The sequence below is a fragment of the Lissotriton vulgaris genome, chromosome 9, assembly GCF_964263255.1.
Source record: "Lissotriton vulgaris chromosome 9, aLisVul1.2, whole genome shotgun sequence".
Lineage (NCBI taxonomy): Eukaryota > Metazoa > Chordata > Amphibia > Caudata > Salamandridae > Lissotriton > Lissotriton vulgaris.
In genome coordinates, this window is record NC_141697.1 from 188,225,082 (window position 1) to 188,238,857 (window position 13,776).

The window sequence follows — 13,776 nt, forward strand, 5'->3', positions numbered from 1 at the left end:
CTCTGACTTTAATGTCTGTACATTTATACTGGTGATGCAATAAAAACGATGTTAAAAAAAAAAATGAGCTTATGGGATTGGGTTTGCCCATTCTTACAGTTTTGAGATAAAATTCTTTAGAGATATATTAAAAAAAAAAAAAAATAAAGACCCAAACTTCACAAAAATAAGATGGGAATGCCTTGGATTATTTGGCGCTAAATGCAACCACCAACCCCAGTCCAGCCCAAGGTCCGTTCTTGAAGCGCCTGTATGAATAAGCCAAAAACTTATAACAGAACCGTATGTGGTGCCGTGGTCAAATTGAATTGGGCCAGTCCATACACTCCCAGTCACAGACAGGCACAGACTGGCACAGACAGTCCCGCCCTTGGTCCCGGGCTTAGTCCCGGCTTAATCTTGCGCCCCGGAAGAAGGGAAGTGGCTTTTAGGCGCGATGTGAGCGCCTCCCCCTGAGTCACGGCAGGTGTGTGGGCAGAGATGCACCCTGGGGGCTGTAGTCTTAGGCCAGGTGTAGGCAGGGAGACGATCATTGCTTCGGGACAGCAGCAGCCCTCCTCCTCTCTCCACAGCCTTTGGCATACAGTTTAGTGGTGAAGAGTGGCGTGGCGCACAGTGCAGCGGCGCACAGTGGAGCGCAGTGGCATGGAGTGGTGTAGAGCGGAGTGGGGTAATATGGAGCATGCATGGGATGGTAGCGTACTGTCATTACAGACAACACATCTTCAATTAAAATGACCATTACATTTACACTCACACAGAGTTTTACTGATAAAGGTATACAGCGTACAAACAATGTGTGGAAATGTCATCACCCAATGTATTGATTTTATCATCAGCACAGTTTATTTACAGACATTTAAATGTTGCTGTGTGCTAAAAAAAAACACAACATCTGTAGAGCTTTCCTCATGCAGACCCCACTAACCAGCATCAAGGTCACATAAATCCTCTCACTTTCAAGTCAGAGAAAGAAAAATAAACACCAAGCTCCCTGAAAGAGACAGCCGGGGACATCTGACCTCTAGGTCTTTGAATGCACAGCAAATGTGACAAGATAAGAACAAGATTTAAAGGACAGCTTGCAGAAAGCAGGTTTGTGGAAGAGAAGAATACAGAAAACAAGATCTGGGCAACAGGAGGGATGAACTTGAGCTGGACAGCCTAAAGCAAATAAAGCCAGCAAATAACCTGAAAATTTTAGTTACAATGTCAAAGCTCCTTTGAGGGCCATGCAAACCAGGTCACCTCTGTATCTTTCTACACACTAAAACTACTTAGAAAGATCCTTCCATTTATCCCCATTAATTTAAGGAAGTTAGTGGTCTTGGCTCTCATTTTCTCGAGAGCAGACTACTGCAACGGTCTGCATCAACCTCCGGATGAAATGTGTAACAAAGTTGCAGATTGTGCAAAATGCCGCAGCGCGCTTTTTGCTGAACATTCCTACACACATCTGCCTCTGCAGCGCTGAAAGAGTTACACTGGTTACCAGTAAAGAGACGGATCGAGTATAAGGCTCTCTGTATAGCATTCAGAGCTACTCATGACATAGGGCCTGTCTTTTTAAACAGATTTTTAACTATACACTCCTGCTACCCATCTACCCTCACTCTGGTGATCCCCAGGTTCAGGAAACACTCCTGGGGTGTGAGAAGCTTTCTGGTCGGTACGACCAGACTCGGGAACTTTCTTCCACACAAGTTAAAAGATGAAACTCACTTGTTGGCCTTCAGGAAAGCATTAAAGATGCGTCTCTTCAATCTTTGACCTTTAGGCATTTTGTCACCTGACGAGCTAGCGCTTTGACACCCTCGAGTAATTGTATCACGCTTTATACATTTATTTTTAATTTCATTCATTTCAAGCTACGGGCGAAATGCATTCTTAGGTCAACTTTCTGAATGTCCCCAAGATGACTTTAGCAAGCCAGACAGCACAGCTGTCTGGTAGGCTACAACATAAAAAAATATTTTTCAAGTTGCTATTGGCGATACTTGGTCTAGAAGAAGAGCAAGGTACAGAAAGAAAAACAGCAACAGAGACAGAAATATAGTAAAACACACAAATAAGGGTTTCTAAATTTAGGGGACATACTTTTGTTCCTTTTCCACACTACACAGTGAGGACATCGTTATTTACAGGAAAAACTACATTGGTGGCTAAAAAGCCACAGGTTCAAAAGCACACAACTCTAGACTCTTTGCATAAAAGCAACAAGACGACTGCAGCTACAGTGTCAGACTTGTATCCTTCTGAAGGTCCAAGCTCTCCTTGCCTTCCATTTGTAAAATGGCCGACGCAGATGAAGAAGCACACAGTAGTATCAGGAAAGTAAAAGTTGGCAATTTAAATATCCGTGTCCTTCTCCAAAATGAACTTGAGGCAAAAGTCACACAGAGGATCTGGGAGAGAAGAGTAAGGGAGCACGGATGAGAGAAGTAAGACCGGGAAGGGAGTGTTTGCTACTGTAGATAAGGCACTGGATTTTGTATAAATATCCACATAACGTAGGAATCCATCTTTAATTCTGCATTACAAATATGAAGTAAGCTTACTAAGTCTTTAAGAACAGGATCATATTTTAGTCTCTAGACTGCAAAATTGCACAGTGAGTCTCCTAGATTAACTCTGCCCAGCACTAGTTCTTCCCGCCTGCTGTCCCACTCTGGTTTATTAGGTCGCCATTTTGTCTCAATAACAAAAATCCGCCATGCCGGGAACCGGCCTTGTAACAATGTAAAGGCTGGCGGATGCCGGAGAGTTTTGTAAGCCTGCAGATACAAACGATACAAAAGGAAGGGGGCAGCAGCAGCACAGGGTGTCTGCTGGGAGAGCAGAGCAGCTGCTGAAAGCACGCTGGGCCCCATAGGTTGCAAATCACAGCTCGCCTCATTGTTTGCCTTGTCAAAACCGCATGAATATGAATGGGGGCCCGGCCAGGGGTTGTGCGAGCTCGTGCATTCATTCACACCTTCCAAGATGAAGCGTGGCACTAATTGGTGGTTTTCATAGCAAGGCCTGCAGGGTCTGCAATATTTGGGTAACACTTGAAACCAACAGGGGGGCTATTTCATGCCAGCATCCAATGCACAGGGGCAGCTCCACTAACTATCTTGGTAAGGGATGCTGGGCGCTGCATGTGCCAAAAATTGAATTACGGTGCAATTATAAATCTAATAATTTGCAGTTAAACAACATGCCCAGCTGGCTTCCTCCGTCCTCGGCTCCACGTCGGACCCTAACAAAAGGACTGGCTAAGAAAAGAATGTTTAGTTCCTCTTATCTCTCCTGGTCTTGCTCAGGTGGGAGAAGGCGGACGCGACTCGTATTAATGACCACACGGGATGTTTGCAGCCGGGATAAAGGCTCGACTGGTACCCAAGCACGTGGCAGCCACTGGCCGAGGATCGTCTGCGGGGTTAGGGTTTCAGCTGCTAATACCTGCCCTGAAACAACAATCAATTACAGAGAGCCTTTCAAGCGAGCAGAGGGGCATTTCAGAAACTCGAACGAGACGGAGAGGAATTCGAATGTGCGCTTGCAGGCAGCTGCAAGGGACAGATGGCCCGCGTCCCCGCACCGTGAAGCTATGTCACCGGGAACGCTTCAAAAGAAATGCAAAAGAGATTAGGCGGGTGGCAGCGGCTGATAGCAGGGGCACGCAGAGCGAGCACTGCAATCAAATCTGGGGACAGCAGCCCTGATCAAGAAGGGCCCATGGGAGGCCAACGTGCATATTCTGGGGCCCGGGGGCTATTTTTTTGCATTTCATTACTGAAAATGAATGATTAAAAGTGCCAGGACAGAGTCTTGGAATTCAGAAATGCATTCAAAAGAGTACATGCAGGAAAAAATAAATCGAGTCAGAAACCGAATGAACAGCCCTTAAAGGGAAAACTCGGACCCCTCCCCCCTTTTAGGATGACAAATAATATGGAGACTGCACCAATTATGTTTATAGAGATGTACAGGATCCTTGCCAGGGTCCCCTAGCTATCAGAGGAGTCTTTCTCAATAACCTGCAATGGATCTGAAGGCCATGGGTCATTTTGCTAGTTTTCTAGCATTAAACCTACTTCGACCCTGGTGGAAACGTTCAAAGCAATAATTACCCAACAAGACCACCGGCCTAGCTAGGAGGGTAAGAAAAATCGCCTAATATAACTAAATGTGTAGCTGAAATGCACGTGTTCACTCTCAGGGCATCTTAGCGCGCAATACTAAGGGTTTGTTACTCAACTCAAAGTTACTCGTTTGCGCCTGCAAAAGAACACATGGCTGAGCGGGCACTGGCAGGATTTGAACTTGCGTCCATGCCACAAAACAGATACTTGCATGGTATGCTTCAGTTCACGCATGGAACCACCAAAGTCAGCATGAACTCAAGAAGGAGGGTAAGCAGCTCGAAACTTGGGCCTGAGCTGCGCCTCACACTTTGTGCCAAGTTTACCCATAAGGCGACTCATTCAATGTTTATAACTGTCTTATAGCGCATGCTGCCAACTAAACTGCCTCTTGGCACATTAGTGATGACCAGTCAGTCCTATTAGCCGAAGGTTATCAATTTCAGGACTCATTTGCGGTCCTTCAGCCAAATATATAAACTTCAGAACACACCCGCACACATACTTCCTAGGTAGCTGGTCTCCTCACCATGCCATTTTGCAGACTTCCTGACTATTGCGAATGATTCTTTTGCAGATGCCGGTGGGGAGGGGGGCATAGCTCCTAGCTCTCTACACCACCACCAGTTTGTGATAAACACATGGGTAGCTTGCTTATTAGCAGGCCATTCCATGGCAGTGGGCAGCTTGCTTATTAGCAGGCCATGCTGTGGATTGAGCAGATGGCAGAGGTGAGGTTGAGATTGCAAGTGTCCTGCCTACTTAGGCACAGACAGCCATTAAAAAAATATGGTCACTAACGAGGGTAATTAATTTGCTTCTCGGCACATAATGCCAGCAGGATGTGACGTGCCACGTTGCCCGCTTTCCCGACGCGCCATCTCCCACCCTGGGCCCTGCTGTGCCCTGCGTCCCGCCCCCTAGCTCACCTGCTCCAGATGGGTGGCAGTGTGGGACACAGTCAGATGTGTGTTTCACAGAGGCAGATGTGTTGGTTTCCCAGAGATCATGTTGTGCGGCTGCAAATGGAAATACCTGGCAGTGTGCTTTGCTCCCCGACACCCCTGTCGCACCCAGAGTAGCGCTGGCAGGGAGTGGGCACCTCCCCATCTTCTATTTTTTTTTCTCAAGTGCTAAGGAAACTACAATTTCAGGTCATCTGAACAGGGCTCATGTAGTATACCTACTTTAAGATTGTGCGGTCATGATGGTTTGCAGCTACAACACATACCATTGCGTTTGTTGACATTTGGCGGTAACTGTTTTAAAGTACAGTGGGGACCCTCAAAGCACTATGTGCCCCGCTATCCACTGGTACAGGTTGGGTGCTGCAAACTCCTGACAAGCTCTTTAACTTGGGAATGAAACGTTTAGAAATTATCGGTTTGTCTATTGCAGGAGAGGTTAACTTCCAGTTATTTATATAATCAGCTAATAACACATAACCTCTTATTAAAGCTTTTCCAAGTTCGAAAGGTAAAAATACTGAGGCATAGGGAGAGGACTTACTTTCTCAAAATTACATACTTTTGGTTAGGTGGGACCCCTCCCACAACAGTGCATGCCCGCACCCGCCACCCCTCCGAGGTTGCTAAATCTCCCGACTTATGGTGGTGCTTTTTCAGCTTATGTGCCCTCTGTGCATTCCCAGCCAGTCGCACAATTAAGTTCCATTACAACGCCAGTAACTAACTCTAAAAACATGTGAAACCTGTTGCATTGCAATTGCTTGTTTTGCTTCTATTTACCATTCCTAAATGGCAGACACCAATCTTCGAGAGGTAAATTTAATAAATAACCATGAAAGAGCATTAGAGTTAAAAAGAGCATCGTGTAGCAAATTGGCGCTGCAGGACCCTCTTATTTTATTAAAAGAGCACAACAGTGGGGACCAGGGCAGCGAGAAAATTAGATTGTCGGATGGTGAGAAGAATTCAACACCAGGAGTTAGAAACACAGAGTATTAGGGGAGGCGATGGAGCAACGAAGGAGTTTGCAGTAGAGTTGACAGATTCTGGACTGGACAGGGTGGGGTGAGCAACAGACAAGCTGGGTCAGGGAAAGGGGGGGGGCGACAACAAGGAAAATGCATGAGTTTGAAGGGAAAGATGCAGTCAAGGGAGAGCAAGAAACACTTGCACTCCCATGGAATGAGGATATAAAATGAAAAAAGTAATTCCCTGAATGTAACCAATGGAAGGACACAAGTCATCCAATCAGAAGGATGGTAAAGAGGTGTACTCCAGTGGAGAAACAAAACGTACGCATGAAGAAGTTATAGACTTAGAAGTAAGTAAACGAGATTTACAAGAAAGCCAACCAATTGTAAACAATGTGCTAATGCAAAGCCCTTTGCCAGTATCAATATTGGCCACAAAAAGTCTTTGATTGTTAAAGGTCTGTAGATGAGACTAATCTGAGAGCCATGCTCACCACCAGCACAAATTAAGCACGGAGGTAAGGGCCGGGATGAAATGAAATCTTACAATGATTAGGTCATTCTACCCACAGGGTGGCGTAGACTTATAAATGGAGGTTTTCACGGATGTGAACTCGCATCTGGAGAACAAGATTGGTCCCTAATTACAAAGGAAGAGCAAGGCCTTTTGTAAGGCATTGCTGCTGGCCCTGCACCCTGTAGACTAAAGAAGGCAAACAGCTCGGCCAGTAGAAGCCCTTTGGCCATCATGAGTACGCTAGAAAAGCTTACAAGGCGGATCAGATCTAAGGCACCCCAACTTTTCAGAGCTACTGCTATAAGGGGTGAACCTCTTCTTCCTGCTAGAATACACAGAGTGGGGAAGATTCATATCAGGAGGTGGAGGTATGGGAAGTCAAAGGAGTGCATAAGCAAGTGGGCAGAGCGGCAGCAGATATCAGAGACTGCACTGTCACTACTGGAATACTTAAATGTGAAGGCACCAGTGAAGCACTCGTTCTTTCATATGGGGGAGGTCCTGGAAACCCATAATGAAATAAAACCCTAGTTGATACATATAATTGGGGTGGGGCACACAGAATACAGTACATCTAGGATACCAAAGAGGGAGGGAAAACCGGTCCCAATGTCTTTTTGAATAATTCCCAAACCAAGCTAATTGGTCGCTGGGGCCGAACTGGTGATAATGGCCAGGCTAGGTAACCTGGCTGTGCAAAATCTAACAACTCCACCTGTCAGCTGGAAATAGCCTGGAGGTCTCTGTATCGGTGCAGACACCCCATGGCTCCCTTCAGGAGCCATGGTTGCCCCTCTCACTCCTTGTGTGGGGGAAACAGAGATGCTCCAATGCAGATTTGTACAGTGCACACGTTGCACACCTCCAGGGTTGCTGTGCACCGAGTGCAGAACCAATCCACCTGCACCCAGCCAGGATACGCAATTCTACTAAAGGCACTTCGTTCTGTTGTGATCATGAAAGGAGGGACACATGTAGGTCCTTTCTTTTGGAACAGTGAGGCGCAAATACGGAGCCAAAATAAAAGATTGGGAGCAGAAGCACTGACAATCAAAATAGTAGAGACCAAGCACTTTACTTTTAGGGTTGCTTCCTCCACTTAGGGTGGTGGCAGGCATCCTAGGGTATAAAGACTCTTATTGGGAATACACCCCATAATTGTGCCCTCTTTACATGGTGCTGATGAAAGTGCCCCAAAACAATATGGTGGTGGTGAAAAATGTAGTGCCTGGAATCAATCAAAAAGAACACGTAATATTGTTATTTTAATATGAGCGTTCTCACATCACAATTACTGTTTAAGTGTAGAGTTGTCACATCTTTATCACCCCCTCTTTGCCCCAAAATGTTCTAATCTTTTGAGCACACATACATATACTAATATTGATTTTCCACCAAAAATGAAGAGGGAAAAGGGCCTGTAGGGCCTAAGCCGCGTTAAGGTCCCACTACTGACGGACAGGCAAAGAGACAGTTTACTGCTACCAGGCACAATGTACCCTTCCCACACACCCCTTCCCAGGAGTGGAGCACACCAATAAGAACAATCATGTACACACTGAATTACTTATAGTGTATCCGCCGGTACTCTTGTGAGAAGTTGCAATACAGAATTGCAACCTACATTTGAGGGGAGCACCTAGAAGCAGACATGCCCTACTCTTTATAGGTTTCCACAGCTAAGAAGCAAGCACAATTGCTACAACTACCCTAAAAAAAACTGGATACTCTCTTTCACTGCCAGACATTCGTCATCCAACCCACAACACACCGACAGCTTTTATTTGGTTTTGCACGATTGAGTAAAGTGGACCCTTGGTAAATCTCTCATAATACGTTTGATGACGTTTCAAGGGACCGGCAGGAGAGATGCCATATCCAATGCTTGGCAGGACATAATTGAGACATCCCCACTAGGCTTCCAAATCTCAATGGGTGAAAGAGGGGTTAGCAATGATGACAAATTAGGGAGTGAAGCAAGCTGAAAAAGAAGAAAACAAAAAAAAGAGAGAAAGTAACCTCAGTTTTGAACCTGCAATTTCTGTGCAACTTAATTGTTGTGCAAACAAATGCAAAGCACAAGGAGGTACCAACTTGGGAATTGAGCAAAATTAAAGAACGCCGACCTCAGGCAGGATGAAAAGAATACCTGTAGAGTATGGATTGTCAACATCTTCAGCTTAGGCAGTAAGTAAACATGGTGCTGGCTGCCAAGAGTTAATGTCTTCGTCCTCAAACATGAGCCACAATGGCCTGCACACAGCCCTTAAGAGACAAGTCTCCAGAGGCAGTGGTCCATGCATTCCATACAAAATACTTCTTTCTGTATGCACGTTAAAGCCCCACACCTGCTTATTAAATAATCAACTGCTGCCAGCTTTTTGTGATAGCTGCCAGCATAAGGTGTCTTACAATCACTATTTTGTGCCAATTGACATGCAAGATAGTCACATGAAACCCATTGTTTACTAGAGACTCCAAGGAAACCTGCCTAGACACCAAGCTTTGTTGTTTTCGCTGCACTTCGGTTTACTTAATGCGTGAACAAGGTTTACCGGCATGGAACAGCGATGGTGTATGGCTCTCACATAGTTGCGTATTTAAAAAACATTCAAAGACGAAGTTGTAAAGTAAGAAGAAAGCAAGAGATATGATGGACTTGAAAAAATCCATCTGTTTGCAGTTCACGTGCAGGCCGTCCGATTGATGTAGGACACTTTTACGCTGGCCTGGCTTCTAGGACCGATACACTTTGCATGCTGGGATTCTTGAAATCCCGCTAACGAGGTCATACACAATGCAACGATATCAAGAATTTAATGCGCTGCTGGTCATCAGCAAGAACTGGCTGGATGTGCCACGAATGGGACATGTGAAGGGCAGGCTGGAAGGAATTCACATACTATTTGATGTGAGAGGACGGGTGGACAACGGTCCACCTACCCTCAAAGGGGCCATCCAGTGTAGAGAGAAAAAACGTTCTCTTTAACCAGCCTCGCATTGCCGGCAATCACCAACAGACATTCATTCGAGACTTGTCTTATGGTGTCTGCTTGGGTTTTGAGATGCACTGTGATCTCATTCATTGGATGTTCCCTTCCAGGAGGGAATGTGGTCTGCAAATTGAAAGCTGAAAAGCAAGGCGATCTTGTAACCCAGCACCCTCACTTTTGTGATTACTAATCAATATTTTCTTTCCGACATATCAATGTGGCTGAACATGGTGCTTTTTGCTTCCTCCGCCTGTGCCCACTTTAGTCTTGAGAAGGATACATGATGGAGCACTTTTGGTCTCCACTACTGATTACATTGGAAGATGCCCACGATTTACCCTTTCAATGTTGCATTAGCTACTCAGGGAGGCTCCTCGGTCACTCGTAACAGATTTGTGGTCATTTTTTGGGTGGGTGTGGATGGGTCAAGGGAGCTGGTTTGCTATGCTTTAGATTGGATCTAAAACGCTGCCAGGAATAATCTAAACAAACACACCACAACAGTAATACAATGCACACAATCACACTTTCACTATAATAAATGATGCACTTTTTCCCAATAATCAATTAATATAGCTCTTTTGTGCAAATCACATTATACAGAACATTTAATAATGCATTGCTCACTCTAACCTGGTGCTTGCTACATTGATTTAGGATGAAATAAAAGGCCTAGTAGCCATGCTATGATCTCAGCTTGTGGCAGGATGGTCAAACACAGATCTAAGCTTCATCAAAGCATATATACAATGCTTCATTTTAGTATCTTCCAAATACGAGAATTTAAACCAAAACAGTGTCCGGGATGGAGCTGTATAAAATATTCCTATGTAGATGACAGGACACAATCCTTCAGTTTTCCAACAGCAACGATATGAACCATTCGTTGTAAAACAGATGTGTTTCCATTTCCGGCAAGGCTGTGACCTCACTTCCTGAAGAGTCGCCTCTTATTACCTATGGCAATTGGCCTCTCCCCATTGAACTGTTAAGACTTTGTGCCCAGTTTGGCTACTGTAGTCTTTACAAATGATACTTGGGAACCAAGGTAAAATATGTCCATCGTCACTAATCTAGGTAAAGGTAATGCAATACCTTATTTCACGGCAGTGAACTAAAGGAAGGGCCAACATTTAGGTCACTTATAGGTTTGTCAGTAACCTCAAAACAGGGCCCGCCCTATTTAACAGAACATAAAAGAAAAAGTTCCCCTATGTGTGCTACGCAGCGTTGGCTCGGGTACAGTTTAGGAAATAAGAAGGAGGCATGGATCTTTAAAGGGCCGTTCATCTCACAAGAATACATTTCCCTAAAATACATTAAAAGTATCCAAACCGGTTTTAAAAACGGACTGTGTAATGGCGTGTTTACAATCTGATGTTAACAGAGAAAGCAATAGGATTGTCACAGTGGTGGCTTTGTCTGCTGAGAATCTTGAAGCCGCTAACAAGAATGAGCATTGCCAGAATGAGGTATCAATGTAAACAAAATCTGACTGGAGCCACCAACCACTCTGCGGGGCATTGACATAATAATAGAAATGCACCAATAATCACAGGGGTATCAAGAAGAATAAGGGAAAACACAGACCGCAATTACAAACATATATTCCACAAACTACTGCGAGTTCGTTTTTAATTAAAACAAAATAATCATTTTTTTTTAAAATAGGTTTTGTTACCATAATCGAACTTTAGTTAAATAGTACTGCAGCCAAGTCAGTCTGCATGGACATTCATTTCCCAGTTTCAGGATATAATTGTGCTTTTATAATTATATGAACAAGCTTTCTATGTGCATGTTTCACTTCAGTCTTTCAATTTCAGAAAATATGTGAAATAGAATTAATGTCATGGTACTGTTTACTTGTCGAGCTAAAATGTAATACATTGATTTTACTCAAGAAGGAAGCCGTGTACAGAATGTTTCTGTATTTTTTTTATAACAAATACAAGTGTCTCTGCCAGAACCTGCTCCAAGAACCGTTCCCCGTTTGTACTGTCTATTGTTTTTATTTGTTCCACAAATGTCAAGTAACTTCCTATGTACGCTTTAATCATAATGATGCATGAAAGTAGGTGTTCCCTATTGCTTCTTATGTGATGCATCACAATTTCTTGTAAAGCTATTAGATTATGTGTATGTACCTTTATTAGGACAGCCTAAGATCTCACCGTTTTGAGTGTCAGCTTTCACTACCTGATACTGGTCACTTTCTCAAAGACAGACTCCACAGCTGTCTGTCTATTCTTAGACTTTTCTTGCTTTTTGAACTGTGCAGGATCTACAATAGTCTGTCTTTTGACTTAATGTTTAAACCATTCGAGCAGATTTTATGCTAGTTCTCTTGCTGAACTATGCCTTGGTTCTGGGTAATTACTTGCTTTGGGAATATAACTTACATTAATTATCATGCATTTGCCTTATTTTATTCAGTATTAGGGTTGATTTAAATTTGACTAACTACCATTTGCCTCCTGTAATAAATCTTCATGGTTTTGACTTGGACTTTTGTTCTGCTGAGGTATTCTTTAGTTGCAGACAGTCTCTACCCAAAACTCCAAGCCAAAGAAACAGTTGTTGCTTTGAGCATGTTGATAGCATTTATTTACACTTAAAGGGACAAACACAATGTCCCAAAAATAGCGAAAGAGAAACAGAAGTTCGAAAGCCATGCAAATGATCGGGAGCAAAATGCATTGCTTATCTGGACCTTCAGCCTGTGACTGCTTTCAGCAACACTTCCACGTGTCACTTATGGTGAATCTGCCGGTGAATGGGAGTGTGCATCCTTAAGGCTTCTCTCTGGGTCCTGGAGCAATCAGTTGGGCCTTTGACAATTGCACTATTTTGCACTGGTGTCGCACTACATCGAGTACTGCTGTACTCCAGCCTATTCTCGCTGCTCAAGAGCAGCTACAGTGAGAACTCCAGCCTTCCTCCAGGACCTGGCAGGCACTCTGGCACTCAGATGTTGCACAAGATAAGTGTCACTTCAAAGTCAATGTCCAATCAAACCCACTATATTAATAGAAATAAGAATTTCAGTGTAGGAAAGGTAGGGCATCTAAAACGGGAAGGTAACGGAAAACTGCAGGCTCCTAGTGCCTTCATGAGCAGATATAGGACCCTACTACAGGCAATAAACCCAGACATCAGGGCCTGCTGTCACTACAATCTAAATCGCTGCTACCATGAAAACCATCCACTCAGGGGCTCTATCTGACCCTTGCCACCAGCCACGCTTTCACCAAAAGATTCCTACCAATCAGGGAAGCACAAACACCCATCCTCAATGCCTCCATTGACTCAGCCACATTCCTAGACACCTGGAAACATGTCACTGTCATGCCCCTGTTTAAGAAACCATCTACTGACCCAGCTACGTTTGCGAACTATAGGCCCATCATCCTTCCTACCATTCCTGGCAAAGGTCTGAGAACATCTAATCAACCAACCCCTCACCGACCACCTCAGCAACCACCAGCTCTTCAACCCTATGCAGTCAAGGTTCAGGCCCAACCACAGCACAGAAACTGCACACTTAGCCACTACAGACGACATCTGCATGATGCGACAGCAGAGACATGGCAGCCCTTAATCTACTGGGCCTCCCTGCAGCATTTGACACTGTTTCACACCAAACTCTAATCGGGCGCCTCCACAATATTGGTATCCAAAGACCCGCTTTCCACTGGATCTGCTTCTTCTTAACGGATAGACCACAGGCTTTCAACCTATTTCCTTACTCCTCAGAAGCCTACAAGCTCATCTGTGGAGTGCCTCAAGGTTCATGGCCCTGCCCCACCCTCTTCAACCCATACATGATCCCTCTGGACAAGCCCATCCATGCACAAGACATCAACATCCTCTCCTGCACATACGACACGCAGTTCATACTCTCCCTCTCGGACAAGACCTTTAACACAAAAAAGTTCACCACCTGCATCATCAAAGTCACCAACTGGATGAATGCCAACCGTCAAGTTCACCACCGATGAGAGAAGTAGTGATCTTCAGCAGGAACATCTCACTATGGGACTCCAACTGGTAGCAAGCTGAACTCAAACCCACACCCAGTAACCACTCCAAGAACCTCTGAATATTCTACAGCAAACTGGACATGAATGTACAAGTCAACACCATCGCTGCATCCTGCCCACACTATGAGGATGCAGAGAAAGATCTTCAAATGGATCT

The 13,776-nt window shown here is 44.6% G+C and overlaps 1 protein-coding gene across 7 annotated transcripts in view; it reads right to left on the reverse strand.

Annotated features, from left to right (window-relative positions):
- NIN (ninein) overlaps positions 1 to 13,776 on the reverse strand; it is a 321,323-nt gene that overhangs the window by 265,687 nt on the left and 41,860 nt on the right. The gene's annotated exons all lie outside the window — the stretch shown is intronic.